The sequence below is a fragment of the Camelina sativa genome, chromosome 1, assembly GCF_030686135.1.
Source record: "Camelina sativa cultivar CO46 ecotype springtype chromosome 1, ASM3068613v1".
In the NCBI taxonomy this organism is placed as follows: domain Eukaryota; kingdom Viridiplantae; phylum Streptophyta; class Magnoliopsida; order Brassicales; family Brassicaceae; genus Camelina; species Camelina sativa.
Window position 1 is genome coordinate 10,557,923 of NC_141880.1, and position 10,552 is coordinate 10,568,474.

The 10,552-nt window shown below is 31.0% G+C and overlaps 1 pseudogene across 1 annotated transcript; it reads right to left on the reverse strand.

Annotated features, from left to right (window-relative positions):
- Positions 1-3,338: 3,338 nt before the first annotated feature.
- LOC104787978 (cytochrome P450 708A2-like) lies at positions 3,339-9,932 on the reverse strand (annotated as a pseudogene). Its single transcript, XR_015596856.1, has 9 exons — positions 8,987-9,932; positions 8,782-8,869; positions 6,564-6,720; positions 6,153-6,471; positions 5,873-6,033; positions 4,172-4,535; positions 3,890-4,072; positions 3,670-3,797; positions 3,339-3,585 (listed from the first exon to the last, which is right to left on the reverse strand). The product of XR_015596856.1 is annotated as a cytochrome P450 708A2-like (transcript).
- Between the last annotated feature and the right edge of the window lie 620 nt (positions 9,933-10,552).

Below are 10,552 nucleotides of genomic sequence, written 5' to 3' on the forward strand. Positions count from 1 at the left end.
GACCTCATTTACATTTTCCAAATTTTTCTCATAAAGAAAAGTTCAAAAGGTAAGTTCTTTTAAAAGGCATTGGTTAGCAGAAAAGAGAAAATCCTAAACTTTAATTTAGTTTTTAAAACAAGATCAAGAAAAAATAAATGCAAGTAAATAGGATGCTTTATAGGTGTATTCGGTTAAAACAAATTTTCTTTTTGAAATTTATACATATATATATATATATATATATTATTTTTAATTTTTAAATATCATATTTACTTATATTATATTGTTAATTTTAATGAAAAAAATAATTTCTAATATTTTTTAAGAAATCAGTGTTCAGTTCTGTTTTTCTATAATAAAAGAAGTACATTTTGTAGAATATTCAAAATTAATAATTCTTCTATTCCAGTGACATAGAAAGTGTTTAATTACAACTAGGAGATATCTCGTGCTTAAAGCACGGGTCAACATTTAAAAAAAAAATCTAATATAATTATAAAAATTATTGTTATATATTTTTTTAAAGTTATTTTGTTTGAGATAATATTTATTTATAATTGTTCTATAAATCTATTAGTCTTTTTGAATACTAATTATTTTAGAATTCTATAGTATTTTATTATTGACGTATATTACAGTTTTATATTGTTTGTTTATTGTATTTGCATCATTATTTTGTAAAATATAAAGTAAAAATTTAATATTATAATTGTGAACAAATAAAAATTATTAATTTATCATCTATATAAATTTAGTTTTACCAACCCGCCAATGTGGAAATTAAAACACACATTTTTTATAGATTGAGTAATATATCTTAGTTTTAAATTCAAATCACAACATATGCAGAAACAAATCTGTATTTTATTAATCATAAGTATTATATGAAAATTCCAAACAATTTGTAAATAAAATAAAGATGATAGGGGAATCATAATTTGAAATCTTAACAAAATCTTCAAAATTTAGCTATTAAAATTAATTTTATTTTGTACTTGGATATAAAATCTTAGTTTTTGAAATTCTGATTGGTTATATTTTTTTTAAAAAACATTTAGTAATTTTTGTCCATGATTTTTAGAGAGAGAAAATATACTTTTTTATTTTTCAAGATTTTTTTATATTTGATCTGTCAGCGTTTTTGATTTTTTAATTAATTATCTTTATTCAATTAATTAACTAATCTTAATTCAGTTTTCCTAATGGCAATTGAATGTAATTTTTTACACATTTTAAGATTAGTTTCATATTTTTACTTCCCAATTAATATAGTAGGATTATAAACGACAATTTCAAAAACAAAAGAATTGAAATGAAAATCAACGTCAGTTAGATTTCAATTATCAATTTTTAAAAGAAAATATTAAAATTTTCTCTCTCGACTAATCTCTTAACAAAATTAATTTCTTTAATTAAATTTCAAACATATCAACTATTTTATTAAACATTCACCTCTCATCTTCATCATTTGTTCATATTTCAAAAATATATGAATCAATGCATAGTTAAAACCATATATAAAAATCTTGTATGATCATAAATTATAGATTATTTCATGGGTTATTAGTATTCTTGCTAATTATAGATTATTTCATGGTTTTTTTTTTCTAATCTCAAAAATCAAAAATTTGATTAGACTCTCCTCATTCCTCATGTAGGTGAACAAATAGCCTAGAAGACGACACCAAAACATACGAACAAATATTGATATTTCCAATTTAACCCTTTCCGAATGTCCTATACTAATATCAGAAAAGAAAACAATCAAAATCCAAAACACTCTCTCTCTCTCCATCTCACACTTTGATATCTCTGCCCAAATCAATGTCAGTATTCGACTAAAGTGATGATGTACCAAGATTTAGATGATCAATAAGTTTCATAAAGAATTGTGACATTGATTTGGGTCGAATAGTGTTGTTATGATCTTAGTTATGGAAAGAAAAACCTAACATATGTTTGGTCGTTTCTTTCGACAAAAACAAAATTACTAAGTTTTGAATTTGGTTCACTTTTTTTTTTTTTGGTTTGATTGATTTAGTTGAATTAGGTAAAGAATTATCGATTATGGTATAAGAGAGATGTTATGACTAAAAATATATAAACATGAGATCAAAAATTGAAAACAAAACCTTTTGAAACAATTAAGTACTTTTTAAATATACAATTTTTAACTCTTTTGAGGTATTAAATTATTTTTACACAATAGTTATTTTTTTTATCACAATAAATAAGAAATTTGTAATGGATTTTTAGATAATATAGCATTAATTCATGGGTTGTAGATTATCAAATTCGATTATTTCATGGGTTATTATTCTTGCTAACTAGTTCTTTGGATGAATTACCTTCACCATGGAGAATTAGAGCATCCCAATTGATTCTTCATGTAGAAGTTTTCGGTCAGTTCATCAGAAGCGTTTGGACTATGAGCCAGAAGCACATTGTACCCATCTATGACCAATCTCTTCACTATCAAAGCTTTTCATATGTCATGAGAAATAAGTAGTAAATGGACTATTTTTATGCTCAATACACCGTTCATTGAAAATAAGCATTTTTTCATTGATCCAGACATCTACATAGCTCTCATTCGGTCTCTTCTTACGCGTAGGAGGAACAACTATGGAGATATTAATTCCCCTTTCCTTCATTTTTCTCTTAGTTGCTTTTGTAAAAGTGTCCCTCCGTACACATCCTAAAATGTCATCTTTGATACCTAGATAGCCAAGGCTTCTCAAACCCCTCTCTATATTCTCTCTTATCTCGTATATTTTAACACTAGTGGAAAATGGGATGTTTTCGGAATCCATGTAAGCTGGAATTGACATAAAAATGGATATAAGTTTAAAAACAATAGAATAGGTTAGGTTTTTCTTTCTTTACTTTTAAAAAAAAAATCTCAAAATCTAATTTGATCATACTCTCATATATGTATACAACATCAACGACACCAAATCATAAGAAGAAACATATATTTATTCTCATTATTATCATCTAAAAAAACAATCAAAATCCAAACTTAAGAAGAAAAAAGTATTCTCACACTTTGATATCTCTGCCTGATTCTCGTAAAAGTCAATTGTACTGAGATTTTGATTTTGATTTCTCTGATCTATCTCCCTCCGGCTACCCAGCGGAAACTATGTACAGCCTAGTATGTCATAAGGATTCTAATGGCGATGGTATTAGTGGTAGAGGCAGCATAGAACCATGTGATCAATTCACAACCATGAATTTTATAACAACAATTTAGGTTATGTAAAATTATCAAATAGAATATAAAATAAAAATTTGAAAAAATATTTAAAATTTCACATATTTTTTATACCCACGTAAATTAGGCGAACTTAATCTACTATATATATAAACTATTATTTTATTATTGTATATATTATTTTTTGGAAAGCAAATTACATATCCATATATATATATGTATAACCATTATTTTATTATCTTATTATAACCCAACGATCACCAAAGAAATATAACAACTCTAATACATTTTATACTTTATTCTCTTCAGAGATTTGAACATCACATCCCCGAGGAAACATAAGCATATAGCTTCGAGTTATTGTGATGTCTGCCTTCATTGACCACCTACAAACCAAATAAATGCAAGTAATGAGTTTGACATAATTACAAAATATATAAATTTAGAGTCATTAGGAAATAAAAGTAGACCTATATCTACACAAATGGTGGATAAATATAGCCATCAGCAGCTTAGCAAAATAAGCTCCTACACAGAGTCTAGGACCAGCACCAAACGGAACATAATTCTTCGAGAGTATTGCGTCCACATCTTTTCCCTGTTAATAAAGTTAGATACATGTGAAAAAATTGAATTTGATTAGTGAATTAGGGAGAAAATAGTTAATGATGAAGATCATATTTGAATCACCTTCCAACGCCATGGATTAAATACTAGAGGATCGTCGTACTTTTCTGGATTAAAATGGACACTTGGATAGCCCATGAAGTTCCAACCCGCTGGAATTGTATAATCACCTACTTTGATGTCATGATCAGGTTTCCTAAGTATTACAGGTACTGCGGTTGAGATCCTAAGAGACTCATTAATCACCTGAAACCAAGTACCGTACATGTGTGTGTGTGAGCTACTAAAATGTACATGATTTTAAATTGTCTTATCACTTTATACATGATTTTGGAACATACTTACCATATTGGTGAAAGTCATGGACTTATAGTCTTCCCATGTTAGGCTGGCCTGCTTGGCAGTCTTATCTCCAACAATTCTTGCATGCTCTCTTTGAAGCTCTTGCATGACTTCAGAATTTTCGCTTATGAGTTTTATTGTAGCCGCGAGAATTCGTGGTGTTGTTTCATTAGCAATCACAAAGAAAGTATATATGTACTCGATCACATGATCCATACTCATTCTTTCCTTTCCTCCTTTGTTTTCTCCAAATATGATCTTAAAAAATACCTCGAATTCCTCTCTTGATGATCTCTTCTTCAACACTTCTTCTTTTAGTAACTCCTTCATCGTTTTTCTTGCCTGCCATGAAACATAAATATCATGGCTTTCATTATTGAAACGACGTGACCCGTTTTTTAAAAAAATAATAAATAATAAATATAATAATAATAATAATAAATAACTTCAGCTAGTGGTCCCATGCCCACTAGCCACCTAACCACAACCACATTCAACAGCGGAAATAACAACATCAACCATTATTTCAGATATTCCAATAATCCATAATCAAATAACAAAAGGCATAGAACCGGCAACCTAGCAATGTTCTACAGACCCAACTCTAGCAACCTAGCATACTCAGACAACATCCAATCGAGTCCCTAAAGCATCCTCCTCTTCATTGCCTTGATTCCACGATCACACTTTGCTTTTACCTGCACCACAAACACAAATTGCAAAGCATGAGTATTTTATAAACACCCAGTAATGCAATCCTCCCATCTACTGGGCTATACACACAAGCAATAGAGATATTCTAACCATCAAACAACAATCAATAACAAACCAGACTCTGCATCGACAGACACAAAGCTTGCATCGACCGACACCACCAGGGATCGACATCGACCGACACCACCAGGGATCGACATCGACCGACACTGGATATGCATCGGTCGACACAAGGTTCACTTGCATCGACCGATGCTTCCACTTGCATCGACCAACGCATACTCGACATCACGCGGAAACCCTAATCGCATTGACTGACGCCTCCACATGGCATCGACCGATGCTCATAGGTCAATCCGCGCCGTCCTCGCACTAGCATCGACCGACGCACATAGTGTATCGACCGATGCACATACCGAGCATCGTTTTCTCCGAAGCTTCTCGCCGGATTTTCGTTCCTGCAACCACAAGACTCGATCCTCAGCCACAAGAAAGCTTCCTAACGCCTCAAACAACATTCTAACAAGCCTAACAACACATAAACAAACAGATCAGAGGAATCTCCATCTTAGATAAGCCATGTTCATGCACTTACTTTTGCCACAGACGAATCTGAACCTCAACAAGCAAGAACACGCTCCTAGGAAGCTCCTACAACGATCTCAGCTACAGATCTCTACAGAAATGCCTCCAGTCTCCCAAAAACTCACCAAGAACACTTAGAACTCTTTTTCTCTCTTCTTTTCTCTCTGAAAACGGCTAAACTCGTCGAATGAGACAGAAACACGACTTAAGGGTTTTCTCTAACCCAAAACGCAGCGTTTCACTTAAACTCGTCCACAGAAAAACAACCTTGCATCGACCGATGCAATCCCTAAACCGGGATTTCGGTTCGCGGATGTTACAATTATAACCATATGTATATTTATATATATATATATATATTATAACCATATGTATATGTATATATATATATATATATAAGAGCACTCATTACTTGCATTCATCATATTATAGATACCCATCCCAGGAATATTGAAAGGAAGCCGAAACCAACCACTTGGAAAATATCTCCAACAAAGTGCGAGTTTTTTTGCCGCCTCTGGTTCCATATTGCCCATAACTTTCTTTCCAAGGCACTCAATTATGATCTGTAACGGTTAATAATACAAATACTTGTGAGATGATCATGTATCCTATATATCTTATCTACTTTAGCTAATATTGTCAAGAGATAAAGACATCATAAAGTCAATCAATTATTTTTTACCTTGCTTGCTGTTTCCTTAACGTCAAGAGTTCCATTCCTAGCTTCTTCACTCATGTATGTACGAGCCAGGATATCGATATCTTCCAATATCCTCAATTTTAAACCTTGTGAACCCAATAGTTGGAGTGTCAAGTTCCTCGCATGTTTATGGGACTCTGTGCTCTGCAAAAATAAATTGTTATCTTCTCCAAATAGTCATGCTAAGCTCTTTGTGATATCAGGAATACGATTTGTCTTTGCCATCTCCATATTCAGTTCATTATCCGTTGAGATTATAACTTTGCCTCCAAATAAGCTTGTTCGAAAAAGTGGTCCATGTCTATATTTATTTTACAAAAAAAAATAACAAAGTAACTTAAGTAAGTAAGAAACCATTTCTTAACATGCATGCTAAAATAAAAATAAGCGAACCTGAGGATTCTCTTCTTGAGGAAATTTGAATATTGAAGAGCGTCATGAGGCTTCATGAACTCAATAGTTTCTCCAATGATTGGAAAACCAATTGACCCTAGGAAGTTTTCCATTACACTTTGGATTGCCTCCATATTGATTTCTCTCTTTTTCTTTTTAACTATTTTGGTTATGTTTGTTTTATGGACGAATGTTGCAAGAAAATGAGAGAAGAACTCGATATTTATATTTGACGTGGTACCATATCTTTCAAAGTTTCTTTATCTTATTGTTTCTTTGAAAGTATTCTCTCAATTAAATTATTTGAGATTATATTCCCTCCCATTTATTCACATGTGAACGTGACCTTATTTACTTTTTGTTATCTAATCCTCTACTTCATTTACATTTTCCAAATTTTTCTTATGAAGGAAAGTTCAAAATGTAATTTCTTTTAAAAGTCATTGGTTAGTCAGAAAAGAGAAAATCCTAAACTTTAATTTAGTTTTTAAAACAAGATCATGAAAAAATAAATGAAAGTAAATAGGATGCTTTGTAGGTGTTTTCGGTTAAAACAAAAATTCTTTTTGAAAATTTATACATATATATATATTTTTTTTAATGTTCAAATATCATATTTACTTATATTATATTGTTAATTTTAATGAAAAAATATTATTTTCAAATATTTTAAAAAAAATCAGTGTTCAGTTCCGTTTTTCTATAATAAAGAATTACATTTGGTAGAATATTCAAAATTAATAATTCTTCTATTCCATTGACATAGAAAGTGTTTAATTACAATTATAAACGACAATTTTGAAAAGAAAAGAATTGAAATGAAAATCAACGTCAGTTAGATTTCAATTATTCAATTTTTAAAAGAAAATATTAAAATTTTCTCTCTCAACTAATCTGTTAACAAAATTATTTATTTTTAATTAAATTTCAAACATATCAACTATTGTATTAAACATTCACCTCTCATCTTCATCATTTGTTCATATTTCCAAAAATATTTGAATCAATGCACAGTTAAAACTATATATAGAAATCTTTTATGATCATTAATTATAGATTATTTCATGGTTTACTATTATTCTTGCTAATTTTCTTTAAAAATCAAGTTTTTCTTAATTTTTTTTAAATCTCAAAAATCAAAAATTTAGGCTCTGATTGGGAGAGACTTTAAAAGCTTTAAAATTAATTTAAAATCTTAAAAGCCAAAATTTTACTAATCATGCTTTTATTGCTTTATTATTTTTAACCGCCTTTAAAGTCTAACTGCCCACTTTTATAGTTTAGACGTACAAATTTTTAAAGTCACAAATGTGAGACTTTTCTGGCTGTAAAAAATAAATAAGAATAAAATTTGTAGTTATTTTTTCTTTTTCTTATTTTCCATGGTGATTGAACACTCTTTTTCAATCTATGAATAATTTATCACAAATACATTTTGATTCATTAAAAATAAATTTTCTATTTCTGTTATTTTGAGATCCATTTTTCATAATTATTTTTGCATCAACAACCATTATAACTCATAATCAATTATGTCATATCTTTATATTTTTTATTTGTTAAAAATATTTATCTATTCATTTTTAATGAGTTTGTATTTTCTAAATTTTTAGTTTTGATAAAATTTATTATGTTTCCACATACATTTATTTTTTGCACAATTTATATTTATGAAAAATATAGAATAAAAAAAAACCGTCAATGTTAAAGTTTTAACAGTTAAAGTTTCTACAACAAAAGTCTCTAAAGGCAAAACATATACAACCATGAGTAACAGTTGTTACCAATCGGTGCGTTAATTAGACCATCTCCACTCAAATAACCCACTTGGGTTGCCACTTGGTTTGCTCAAATCTTAATTAATTATATAATTAATACAAAACTAATTAAAGCAACTCACTAAGAAACTTAAACAAAATCAATCCTCCAATAGAGAAACTCACTTAGGTTGCTCAATCATTTAAATAATATATTTTTACATAAAATATAAAATAAGAAAATATTACAAATTTAGGAATATTAAACATAAATTTAAAATAAGAAATATTAAACATATTATACATAATTCGGAAGAAGATTTATTGATGGGTTGCACCAAATTATTGCCAAATATGCATCAAGTCTTTTTTCAAACGATCATTCATTTGTGGATCATGAACATCATTTTGAATGCCCATCAAATTATGTAGATTTGTTTGTCTATCTATTTGTAGAATACGATAGATCAACATGAGAAGTTCCGCTTCCTTCGCCGTGATGGAACTCCGTTGGATAGTAGAAATTGTATTCATGTCGTTCGTCTTCCACTATCATGTTATGCATGATGATACATGCTCTCATTATTTTTCCTATTTTTCCTTTAACCCGAAAAAGTGTGGGATTCTTCACAATTGAAAATCGAGCTTGCAAGACTCCAAAGGCACGCTCCACATCTTTACGGCATGCTTCTTGACATTGAGCAAAGAGTTTTGCTTTTCGGCCACGTGGTAGTGTAATTGATTGGATGAAAGTTGCCCATTTGGCATAGATACCGTCAGTGAGGTAGTACGCCATTTCGTATTGGTGTCCATTGACAACGTATGAAACTCTTGGAGCTCGGCCCTCTAAGATATCATCAAACACCGGTGAGCGGTCCAAAACATTGATATCATTTAACGTACCCGGTGGTCCGAAAAATGCGTGCCAAATCCATAAATCTTGGGATGCCACTACCTCTAGTACGATTGTCGGTTTTCCAGATCCACATGAATATTGTTCTTTCCATGCAGTTGGACAATTATTCCACTCCCAAGACATACAATCTATGCTCCCCACCATTCCGGGGAAACCGCGATGTTCACTAATATTCAGTAATCTTTGGAGGTCTTCCTTTGTAGGTTGTCTGAGATAGACGTCTCCAAATAGATGGATAACTCCGTCTACAAATTTTTCAAGGCATTTGTGTGCGGTTGTTTCAGCTAGTCGTAAATATTCATCCACCGCATCTGTCGAACATCCGTATGCCATCATACAGATAACTGCAGAACATTTTTGAAGTGCAAAGAGACCGAGCCTTCCAGTAGCATCTCGTCTTTGTCTGAAGTACGGGACTCCATTCTCAATAGTACTGACTATGCGTTCGAACAATGGTTTGTTCATTCTAAAGCGACTGCAGAACATAACGGGAGTGTAAGTCGGATTCTCACCAAAATAATCATTCCATAGCCGAGTGTGGCCTTCTTCGCGGTCTCTATATATGTGCACTCTTCGGAATATTGGAACTGGTGGTTCTTCCTCTTGAGTGTAGTTGTACTGAATCCCTTCCTCTATACTATCAACTTCCTCCTCTACCATTTGATCAATTTCATGATCAAAACTCCAATTAGACATTATTATTCAAATTGGTTTAGTTGTGAGGCTTATTGGAAGTTGGGTTTTTTTTTTAAGGTTTATGGAAACATGTTAGTTTGGTAATGGAAATATTGAGTTTTCTTAATTGAAATGGTTTTAAGTATTTAACAAGAAGAAATGAGAACAAGAAATGAGAAGAAGAAATGAGAACAAGAAATGAGAAGAAGAAATGATAAGATAAATGATCAGAAGCGGATGATAAGATAAATGTTTGTTTTGTTTTAAGGAGGAAGAAATGAAAAGAAGAAATGATCAGAAGCGGATGAAGTCGCAAATGAAATTGAACATGAACCTTCAATATATAGACCTTACAAACACAATCAATACCCATTCACGGGTTACAAACATAAATACAACAACCCAAAACACATTCACGGGTTGCAAACAGTCCGTTCAACAAACAAAAGCCGACCACACTTAAACAAAAGAGACACCCGTGAATGGCACTAAAAAACAACCAACACATTCACGGGTTCCAAACAGAACACATCAATACAAAAAAAAGACAGCTTCCATTCGCTTGACTACCAACATGTTTCACTTTAGATGGCAACGAGACAGCTTCATATGTCATCCCAAAACCTGAAACAAAAGAAGAA